Consider the following 10,945-nt stretch of genomic DNA (forward strand, 5'->3'; position numbering starts at 1 on the left):
TCAGATGTTGTTGGTGATTGCCTGTGGTGATGCACCTGCTAGTAAAAGGGTTTTAGAAGAAAGGGGTGCTTTTTGGGAAGAGGTGAGTGATGCTTTGGTAATTTTAATGTAAGAGATAAGAAGAACTCCATGGTTATGATATAATTTTCAGATTTTTCTCTGTCCACATGTCGCTGTGATTAACACAATCATAATCAACTTTGCCAGATCGTGACAACTCTGGACGAGTAACGGTACTAAAGTAAACAGTATCAAATCTTGAGTATAACCAAGAACTTAACATTAACTATTGTCAACCCACCTTAAGCACGGCGCCCTGTAAGTCAGACAGTTTGTCAGGGAAGAGGTCTAACTGGCGGGTGAACCTGTGGTGGTACCAGGTGTTGATACGCCTCACTCCCGGACCCCAGTACAGCTGGTTCATGTACAGCACCCACTCCCCTTCGGTGCTAGACTGTAGGATAGATCAGGAAATGAAGTGTTTTGGATATCTGTGAGTGAACTTAGCAGCGGATGGAACCATGGAAGCGAAAGTGAGCCACAGGGAGGGGGAGGGGACGAAGCTTCTGGGAGCGATGGAGAATGTGTGGAAGGAGAGAACGTTATCTTGGAAAGCAAACATGAGTATGTGTAATGAAATATTAGTTCCAACAATGTTATGGTTGCGAGGCATGGGCTATAGACAGGGTTATATGGAAGAAGGTGGATGTGTTGGAATTGTGATGTTTGAGAACAATGTGTGGTGTGAGGTCGTTTGATCGAGTAAGTAATGAAAGGGTAAGAGAGATGTGTGGAAATAAAATGAGTATGGTTGAGAGTGCAGAAGAGGGTGTGCTGAAATGTTTTGGCTATATGGAGAGTGAGGAAAGATTGACAAAGAAGATATAAGTGTCAGAGGTAGGGGGAAACAAGAGAAAGCGGGAGACCAACTTGGAGGTGGAAGGATGGAGTGAAAAAGATTTTGAGCGATCGGGGCCTGGACACACAGGAAGGTGAAAGGAATAGAGTGAACTGGAACGATGTGGTATACCGGGGTCGGCATGCTGTCAATGGACTGAACCAGGGAATGCGAAACACCTGGAGTAAACCATGGGAAGGTCAGCGGGGATTAAATATGGATAGGGAGCTGTGGTTTTGGTGCATTACACATAATAGCTAGAGACTGAGTGTGAACGAATGTGGCCTTTGTTGTCTTTTCCTAGCGCTACCTCGCACGCGCGCGGGGGGAGAGGGGTGTCGTTTCATGTGTGGCAGGGTGGCGACGACAATGGATGAAGGCAACAGGTATCAATATGTACATGTGTATTCATGTATATGTCTGTGTATGTTTATGTATGTATACGTTGAAATGTTTAGGTATGTATATGTGCGCATGTGGGCGTTTATGTGTATACATATGTATGTGGGTGGGTAGGGCCATTCTTTCGTCTGTTTCCTTGCTCTACCTCGCTAACGCGGGAGACAGCAACTAAGTATGATAATATAAAATTATATATATATATATATATATATATATATATATATATATATATATATATATATATATATATATATATATATATATATATATATATATATATAGATGAATAAGAAGGAAGGAGAGATATGTGGTATGTTTGAGGAAAGAGCCCTGCATATTCTGACTCTGAGTGAAACACAGCACAAGGAAAAAGGGGAAGAGTGGTTTGAGAAAGTCTTCGAAGAAAAGTCAGGGGTTGATGAGAGAAGAAGAGGTAAGAAAGGAGTAGCAGGAGTTTTGGGAGGATGTGATAGAGTGTATCAAAGTAGATTTTAGATTGATGTCTCTATAACTGAAAGTGGATGGAATGAGATGGGTGATTATTGCCTATGCACCTGGTCATGAGAAAAAAATCATGAGAGGCAAGTGTTTTGGGAACGGCTGAATGAGTGTGTCAGCAGCTTTGATGTACAAAACCGAGTTTTAGTGATGGGTGATTAAATACAGAGGTGAGTACTGTGGCAGTTGAGGGTATAATTGGTGTACATGGGGTGTTCCAATTGTTGTAAATTGGAGTGGTGAGAAGCTTGTGGATTTGTGTGCTGAAAAAAGACTGGTGATTGGGAATACCTGGTTTAAAAAGAGAGATGTATATAAGTACAGGTATGTAAGTAGGAGAGATGGCCAGATAGCGTTATTGAATTACGTGTTGATAGGCACGCGAAAGAGAAACTTTTGGATGTTAATGTGCTGAGATGGGCAGCAGGAGGGATGTCTGATCACTATCTTGTGATGGACAGAATTAAAAGGGTAGTGAATGGTAGGATGAAGAAGTAAAGTCGGTAGTGAAAGAGAAAAGAGAGGCGTTTGAACGATACTTACAGGGAAGTAGTGCAAATGACTGGGATATGTATGAAGGAAAGCGGCAGGAGTTCAAGAGAAAGGTGTAAGGGTTGAAAAAGAGGACAAATGAAAGTTGGGGTGAGATAGTATCATCAAAATTTAGGATTAAATAAAATATGTTTTGGAAGGAGGTAAATAAAGTACGTAAGATAAGAGAATAAATGGGAACATCGGTGAAGGGGGCAAATAGGGTGGTGATAACAAGAAGTGGTGATGTGAGGAGATGGAGAGAGTATTTTGAAGGTTTGTTGAATGTGTTTGATGATAGAGTGGCAGACATCGGGTGCTTTGGTCGGGGTAGTGGGGGCGAGTTTCGATGGTATTGCCGTGGAATTTATTGAAAAATGGGGTAACTGTGTTGTTGATTGGTTGGTAAGGATATTCATTGTATGTGTGGACCATGGTGAAGTGCCTGATGATTTGCGGAATGCATGCATAGTGCCACTGTACAAAGGCAAAGGGGATAAAGGTGAGCGGTCAAACTACAGAGGCATAAGTTTGTTGAGTATTCCTGGAAAATCTTATGGGAGGGTATTAATTGAGAGGGTGAAGGCATGTACAGAGCATCAGATTGGGGAAGAGAAGAGTGGTTTCAGTGGTGGTAGAGGATGTTTGGATCAGGTGTTCGCTTTGAAGAATGTATGTGAGAAATGTTTAGAAAAACAAATGGATATATATTTAGCATTTGGGGATCTGGAGAAGGCATATGATAGGGTTGATAGAGATGCTTTGTGGAAGGTTTAAGATATATGGTGAGGGAGATAAGTTGCTAGAACCAGTGAAATTTTTTTTACCAAAGATGTAAGGCATGTGTACGAGTAGGAAGTGAGGAGAGTGATTGGTTCCCGGTGGATGTCGGTCTGCGGCAGGGGTGCGTAGTGTTCCCATGGTTGTTTAATCTGTTTATAGATGTAGTGGTTATGTAGGTAAATGCAAGAGTTTTGGAGAGAAGGGCGAGTATGCTGTCTGTTAGGGACGAGAGGCCCTGGAAATTGAGTCAACTGTTTTTCGCCGATGATAGAGATCTAGTGACCGATTCGAGCGAGAAACTGGAGAAGTTTGTGATTGAGTTTGGAAAATTATATGAAAGAAGAAAGTTAAAGAGTAAATGTGACTAAGAGCAAGGTTACTAAGTTTAGTAGGGTTGAGGGACAAGTCAATTCGGAAGTAAGTTTGAATGGAGAAAAGTTGGAAGAAGTGGAGAGTTTTAGATATCTGGGAGTGGACTTAGCAGCGGATGGGACCATGGAAGTAGAAGTGTGTTACAGGGTGGCGGAGGAGGCGAAGGTTCTGGGAGCGATGGAGAATGTGTGGAAGGAAAGTTATCTTGGAGAGCAGAAATGGGTATGTTTGAGAGAACTGTAGTTCCAACAATGCTGTATGGCTGCGAGACATGGGATATAGATACGATAGTATGGAGGAGTGTGGATATGTTAGAAATGAAATGTTTGTGGACAATATGCGGTGTGAGATGGTTTGATCGAGTAATTGATGAGAGGGTAAGAGAGAAATAAAAAGAGTGGAAATAAAAAGAGTGTGGTTGATAGAGCAGATGAGGGTGTGTTGAAATGGTTTGGACATATGGAGAGAATAAGTGAGGAAAGATTAACAAAGAGGATTTATGTGTCAGAGGTGGAGGGAACAAGGGGAAGCGGGAGACCAAATTGGAGGTGGAAGGATGGAGTGAAAAAGATTTTGAGCGATTGGGGCCTGAACATACAGGAGGGTGAGTGGCATGCAAGGAATAGAGTGAATTAGAACGATGTGGTATACCGAAGTAGACATGCTGTCAATAAACTGAATCAGGGCATGTGAAGCGTCTGGGGTAAACCATGGGAAGGTCTGTGGGGCCTGGATGTGGATAGGGAACTGTGTTTTCAGTGCATTACACATGTCAGCTAGAGACTGAGTGTGAAAAAATGTGTCCTTTTTTGTCTACCTCGCTGAAGCAGGGGATAGCGATGCTGTTTTCTGTGGGCTGGGTAGCGACAGAAATGGATGAAGGGAAGCAAGTATGAATATGTACATGTGTTTGGAAAGGATCACAATTTTGCGCGTGAACAAGATAATCCTATGAGTCCACTGGGAAAATGAAACACGATAAGTTCCCAAGTGCACTTTCGTGTAATAATCACATCATCAGGGGAGACACAAGAGAGAAATGTCTCCCCTAATGATGTGATTATTACACGAAAGTGCACTTGGGAACTTATCGTGTTTCATTTTCCCCTGTGAACTCATAGGAGTACATGTGTATATATGTATATATCTGCGTATATGTATGTATATGTTGATATTTATATGTATATGAATACATGTGCGTGTATGGGCGTTTATGTATGAATATGTTCATATGAGAGGATGGGCCATTTCTCGTCTGTTTCCTAGCGCTACCTTTCTTTCGCGGGAAGCAGCGATTAAGTATAATAGATAAATAGAAGCAGTGAAAAGTTTTTATCGAGGATGTAAGGCATGTGTAGTGTAGGAAGAGAGGAAAGTGATTGGTTCTCAGTGAATGTAGGTTTGCGGCAGGGGCGTGTGATGTCTCCATGGTTGTTTAATTTGTTTATGGATGGGGTTGTTAGGGAGGTGAATGCAAGAGTTTTGGAAAGAGGCGCAAGTATGAAGTCTGTTGTGGATGAGAGAGCTTGGGAAGTGAGTCAGTTGTTGTTCGCTGATGATACAGCGCTGATGGCTGATTCATGTGAGAAACTGCAGAAGCTGGTGACTGAGTTTGGTAAAGTGTGTGAAAGAAGAAAGTTAAGAGTAAATGTGAATAAGAGCAAGGTTATTAGGTACAGTAGGGTTGAGGGTCAAGTCAATTGGGAGGTGAGTTTGAATGGAGAAAAACTGGAGGAAGTGAAGTGTTTTAGATATCTGGGAGTGGATCTGGCAGCGGATGGAACCATGGAAGCGGAAGTGGATCATAGGGTGGGGGAGGGGGCGAAAATTCTGGGAGCCTTGAAGAATGTGTGGAAGTCGAGAACATTATCTCGGAAAGCAAAAATGGGTATGTTTGAAGGAATAGTGGTTCCAACAATGTTGTATGGTTGCGAGGCGTGGGCTATGGATAGAGTTGTGCGCAGGAGGATGGATGTGCTGGAAATGAGATGTTTGAGGACAATGTGTGGTGTGAGGTGGTTTGATCGAGTAAGTAACGTAAGGGAAAGAGAGATGTGTGGAAATAAAAAGAGCGTGGTTGAGAGAGCAGAAGAGGGTGTTTTGAAATGGTTTGGGCACATGGAGAGAATGAGTGAGGAAAGATTGACCAAGAGGATATATGTGTCGGAGGTGGAGGGAACGAGGAGAAGAGGGAGACCAAATTGGAGGTGGAAAGATGGAGTGAAAAAGATTTTGTGTGATCGGGGCCTGAACATGCAGGAGGGTGAAAGGAGGGCAAGGAATAGAGTGAATTGGATCGATGTGGTATACCGGGGTTGACGTGCTGTCAGTGGATTGAATCAAGGCATGTGAAGCGTCTGGGGTAAACCATGGAAAGCTGTGTAGGTATGTATATTTGCGTGTGTGGACGTATGTATATACATGTGTATGGGGGTGGGTTGGGCCATTTCTTTCGTCTGTTTCCTTGCGCTACCTCGCAAACGCGGGAGACAGCGACAAAGCAAAAAAAAAAAAAAAATATATATATATATATATATATATATATATATATATATATATATATATATATATATATATATATATATATATATATATATATAAGAATATGGTAAACCAGAATTCTACTTTACCTTTACCATCCCTACGACATGTTCTGTCTTCTCGCCGATGTTCGTGTTTACGAACGTCTCCAGGTACGGTAGTGAAGGTATGACTAGAATATACCTGCAGGAGACGAACACTTTGAGGAAAGAATCTGATGATGTCGCTTTACAACTGAAACCCTTACATCATATATTTAGAAGGAAGAAAATGATTGAGATATAGAAGGAAAAAAGCAGAAGAGCTTATAGAAGAAAAAAAGAAATAGAATTCTGGCGTAGAAATAATCGTAACTCGGAAAAGATAACAGATATGAAAGTAATCCAGATTACATAGGAGTATCAAATAATATTTCATCATCACATATTGATAAACCAACTAACAAATTGTTCAAGACTGGGCATTTTATGTCATAAACTGTAGTGCATAACCTGGAGAATCGATTACAGCGTGTGGAAAGGAAATCTAAATTAATTTTTTTCGCTTCTTTTAATATATCATAGGTTGTTAATGGCAATATCCAAAGTAGTGATTCATATTCTAAGCCAATATTAATCAATGTTATAGTTAATGGTATTCTATCACGAGTTTCTATCCTTGAAATTACAAACACTCACTTTAGCTGATGATTGTGCAATATGACACTTAACCTAATACACTTTTCGGCTGAGCTGGTTCAAGTTGCACTTGAGTGTTCAACGTGGGCGCTACGGTGGGGATTTAAGTTTCCACCAGCTAAAAGTGTCGCGGTTGGTTTTACTCGAAAAAATAAAGCCCCAAATGTGCAACTAAAGTTAAGAGATAATTCTATTACTTTCTGCAATAACGTAAGGTTTCTTGATTTAAACTATGACCAGAGAATGAATCGGAAAAATGATATAGATTATTTCATATGGAATTGTTATAAAATGTTAGATATTCTTAAGTATCTGTTCGGTTCATTTTGGGGAGCCGAGAGGAAATCTTTATTTATGTCGTACAAAGAAGCACTTATTAGAAGTAAATTAGACTATGGCTCTCAGATGTATGCATCGGCGAGCGACTGTAACCTGAGAAGGTTGGATGTGTTACCGAATAAATGCCTGCCAATGTTTATTGGAGCTTTATCATGTACCAGAGTTCTGTATATGGGAGTTAAGGCAGATGTACCTCCTCTCCGGCTGCGTCGAGATGCATTAACGTTAAAGTGTGGTATTGTGATGACCAGGAGAACACACACTACTGCTTGGTGCCTGGCGCAACGATACGAACACTTTGTCAACAGAGGCATCAGGCCTCTGGCTCTCGGAATACATTTGCTTAGTCAGAATTCTGGTCTGGGAGTGCGAGAAGGAGACACGCTGATTAGAAATAAAAGACCTCCAAGGGAGATGCCCAGAATAAAAGGTAAGACCCACTGGCTCACTGTGAGGAAAAGGAACGCGCTGGAGAGTGAGCAACAACAGCGATTCCGTGACATCATTATGGATCATTTATCATCATATGTCCACGTCTACACGGATGGCGTCCAAGACAGGTGAGTGTGTGTGGGTGCAAGTGTGTGGTCGAATGAATGTTCTCTTCGGTACAGGCTACCGAACCATACAAGTGTTTTCTGTGCGGAATTATTTGCCATTGATAGAGTCATAGACTATATAATTAATTCATTTTATATCAAATCAGTATCATTTTCAAATTATCAGCTCTTAAAGCAATAGACTCTGGTTACACTGAGTCAAATAAATTCAGGGCAACATCATTAATAAACTAAACTCGTGTAATAAAGGTATCATCTTGATTTGGGTAGCTGGAGGGTCATTGCAACTTTACGGCAATGAATAGGCAGACCGGTTGACTAAGTCGACCTCACAACTCGGGGAGGCCGTTCTGATCCCTCGGGAGGTGGGGGTCTTGCCTATCCTGGCGAAATCAATCAATGTATCTTCTGTGGCAAAGTCAGTGGACCAGACTGACCATCACAAGAAAATACAAACCACAAGAAGCGAACTGGACGACTTCATACAGGAGTAACTGAAGGAAATCACGCTAGACCGTCTGTCTCAACTACACACACAGCACCCACCTACATCTCTACATCACATACAGCACCCACTTACAACCTTACATCACATACAGCACCCACCTACAAACTTACATCACATACAGCACCCCCTACAACCTTATATCACATACAACACCCACCTACAACCTTACATCAAATACAGCACCCACCTACAACCTTACATCAAATACAGCACCCACCTACAACCTTACATCAAATACAGCATCCACCTACAACCTTATATCACATACAACACCTATCTTCAGCCTTGTACCACCGAAATGTTCCTCCAAGATGTCAAACATCTTTAAGAAATCTAATAACAGAAGGCCACATCCGCTCACAACCATTCTCTAGCTGTGTGTGTGTGTGTGTGTGTGTGTGTGTGTGTGTGTGTGTGTGTGTGTGTGTACATGTTTGTGCGTTTTGTGTAATAATATTTCAGATTACTTTTGTATAATCGATAATGGCTGTCACAGATGAATGATACACGTGATCTTTATCAAAATGAATTTCCTAACCTTCCAGCGTAGTCCCATGTGTCTTGGTAAGTCGTGGCGAAGGTCAGCAATGTTTCAGGATCGTTTAGTAGGAAGAAGTAACCACGACACATTGACGATGTCCAGATTATCCTGGTCAGGTCTTCTGCTCTGTTGACGTACACCACCTGGGTAGTGGATATATAGGTAGGATGATCAGACTGTCATGTTCTTGGGTGGCAATAGTTACCCCTTGACATATATATTGCATACCAGTCTACAGCCGCATGTTACACTAAGCATCCCTCATCCACACGTAAATTTGACTTTCACCCACTTCGTCTCATGACTATAGAAACGGAAAGTGGCCCCTCTGCCCTTGATTTGTCTTCAGTATTAAATGCGGTCATTATCTATGATGCACATCTTAATCACCAGTTTCTCCAGTTGTCTCATGCACTACCTATATATATATTAGCACTCAGGTGTGAATGCCTTCATGCGTTATCATGAAGTACAATCGTTTCTGCTTGAGTTAACCTACGGTAGTAGACCGCACTGGGAAATTAACTTGAGTTTTACAGGATGAGCGGCGCTTGTTGGTTCCTCCACTCCGGATGTCAACGTTTACGATGCTTTGAAACGACTAGTAGCAGCATGACTGTCCGTAATGTACATGTCTAGCTTGCCCTTGCTTCCAGCAGCAGAGCCCTGCATCTCTTTACTCTCTACAAGCATTCGCGCCCAGTGTTGTACTGCTTCTATAAACAGGTGACATATGCAAAATGTGCAGCACTCATTCCTACAGCAGGAGGTTGCCCCTGTCTACACACCTACATTATGCACAGCGATACTCTGTACGCTAAACACTGCTGTGTCTACCTTCAGCTCACTCCAGCTTTTGTGTTTACTCCAAGCCGTCTTTATTCTGCCCAACAGTGACGAACGTCGCAGTATTTCCGCTACGCTGACATCCACCCACACCCGAACATCTGCTGTACTCTCCTCGGTGCCAATCCTGGGAGCGCATTACGCATCGCTATCACCACCGTCAGACACCGTCGCCATCATCATACTGGACATCGTGATGAGTTCCACTGCCTCAGCGAACGTCTGTAATCAACCTGCAGCTGTGTGAGGAAGCCAGGTGCCTTTACAGCCAATTGGCCATTTTGTGGGATAGAAGCCAGTCTAGTTGGCCCAGACACGGAGACACCTTGGTTAACTTGGCTAGGCTGAGCTGGGCAGGACCCTCCCGCCTGCAGTGCAGCGAGGTATATGACTTTCATCTATCATCAACTTGAGCATCCTGTCTTAAGAGAGAGATCAACCTGGTACTATGATGCCTCAGCTTGTCCATCATGAGCGACGACTTTAGCTGTTTGTAAGCTGGCTCCATGATATCACTAGCTACACTCAGGTATGGAGATACCTAAATTATGAGGTTAGGAAGTCAAGTATGTGATAACTATTTTCTGTGATTAATCATCGACCTTATTTATCGTTCTGTTGCCTGGTGATTATCTTCATACTTTCTGCTATAGTTCTTATTACTATTATCATTGTTATTGTAGCTATGATGATTATAACTATTATTGTTATTGTTATTAATATAATCATCATTATCTTTCGTCTGTTTCCTTGTGCTACCTCGCTAACGCGGAAGACAGCGACAAAGCAAAATAAATAAAAGAAAAAGTAATATATATATATATATATATATATATATATATATATATATATATATATATATATATATATATATATATATATATATATATATATATATATATATATATATATATATATATATATATATATATATATATATATATATATATATATATATATATATATATAGATGAAAGCCGGCAAGGCAGCAGGTTTGGATGGTATTGCAGTGGAATTTATTAAGAAAGGGGGTGACTGTATTGTCGACTGGTTGGTAAGGTTATTTAATGTATGTATGACTCATGGTGAGGTGCCTGAGGATTGGCGGAATGCGTGCGTAGTGCCATTGTACAAAGGCAAAGGGGATAAGAGTGAGTGCTCAAATTACAGAGGTATAAGTTTGTTGAGTATTCCTGGTAAATTATATGGGAGGGTATTGATTGAGAGGGTGAAGGCATGTACAGAGCATCAGATTGGGGAAGAGCAGTGCGGTTTCAGAAGTGGTAGAGGATGTGTGGACCAGGTGTTTGCTTTGAAGAATGTATGTGAGAAATACTTAGAAAAGCAAATGGATTTGTATGTAGCATTTATGGATCTGGAGAAGGCATATGATAGAGTTGATAGAGATGCTCTGTGGAAGGTATTAAGAATATATGGTGTGGGAGGCAA

This window comes from Panulirus ornatus, chromosome 5, assembly GCF_036320965.1.
Source record: "Panulirus ornatus isolate Po-2019 chromosome 5, ASM3632096v1, whole genome shotgun sequence".
Taxonomy (NCBI): domain Eukaryota; kingdom Metazoa; phylum Arthropoda; class Malacostraca; order Decapoda; family Palinuridae; genus Panulirus; species Panulirus ornatus.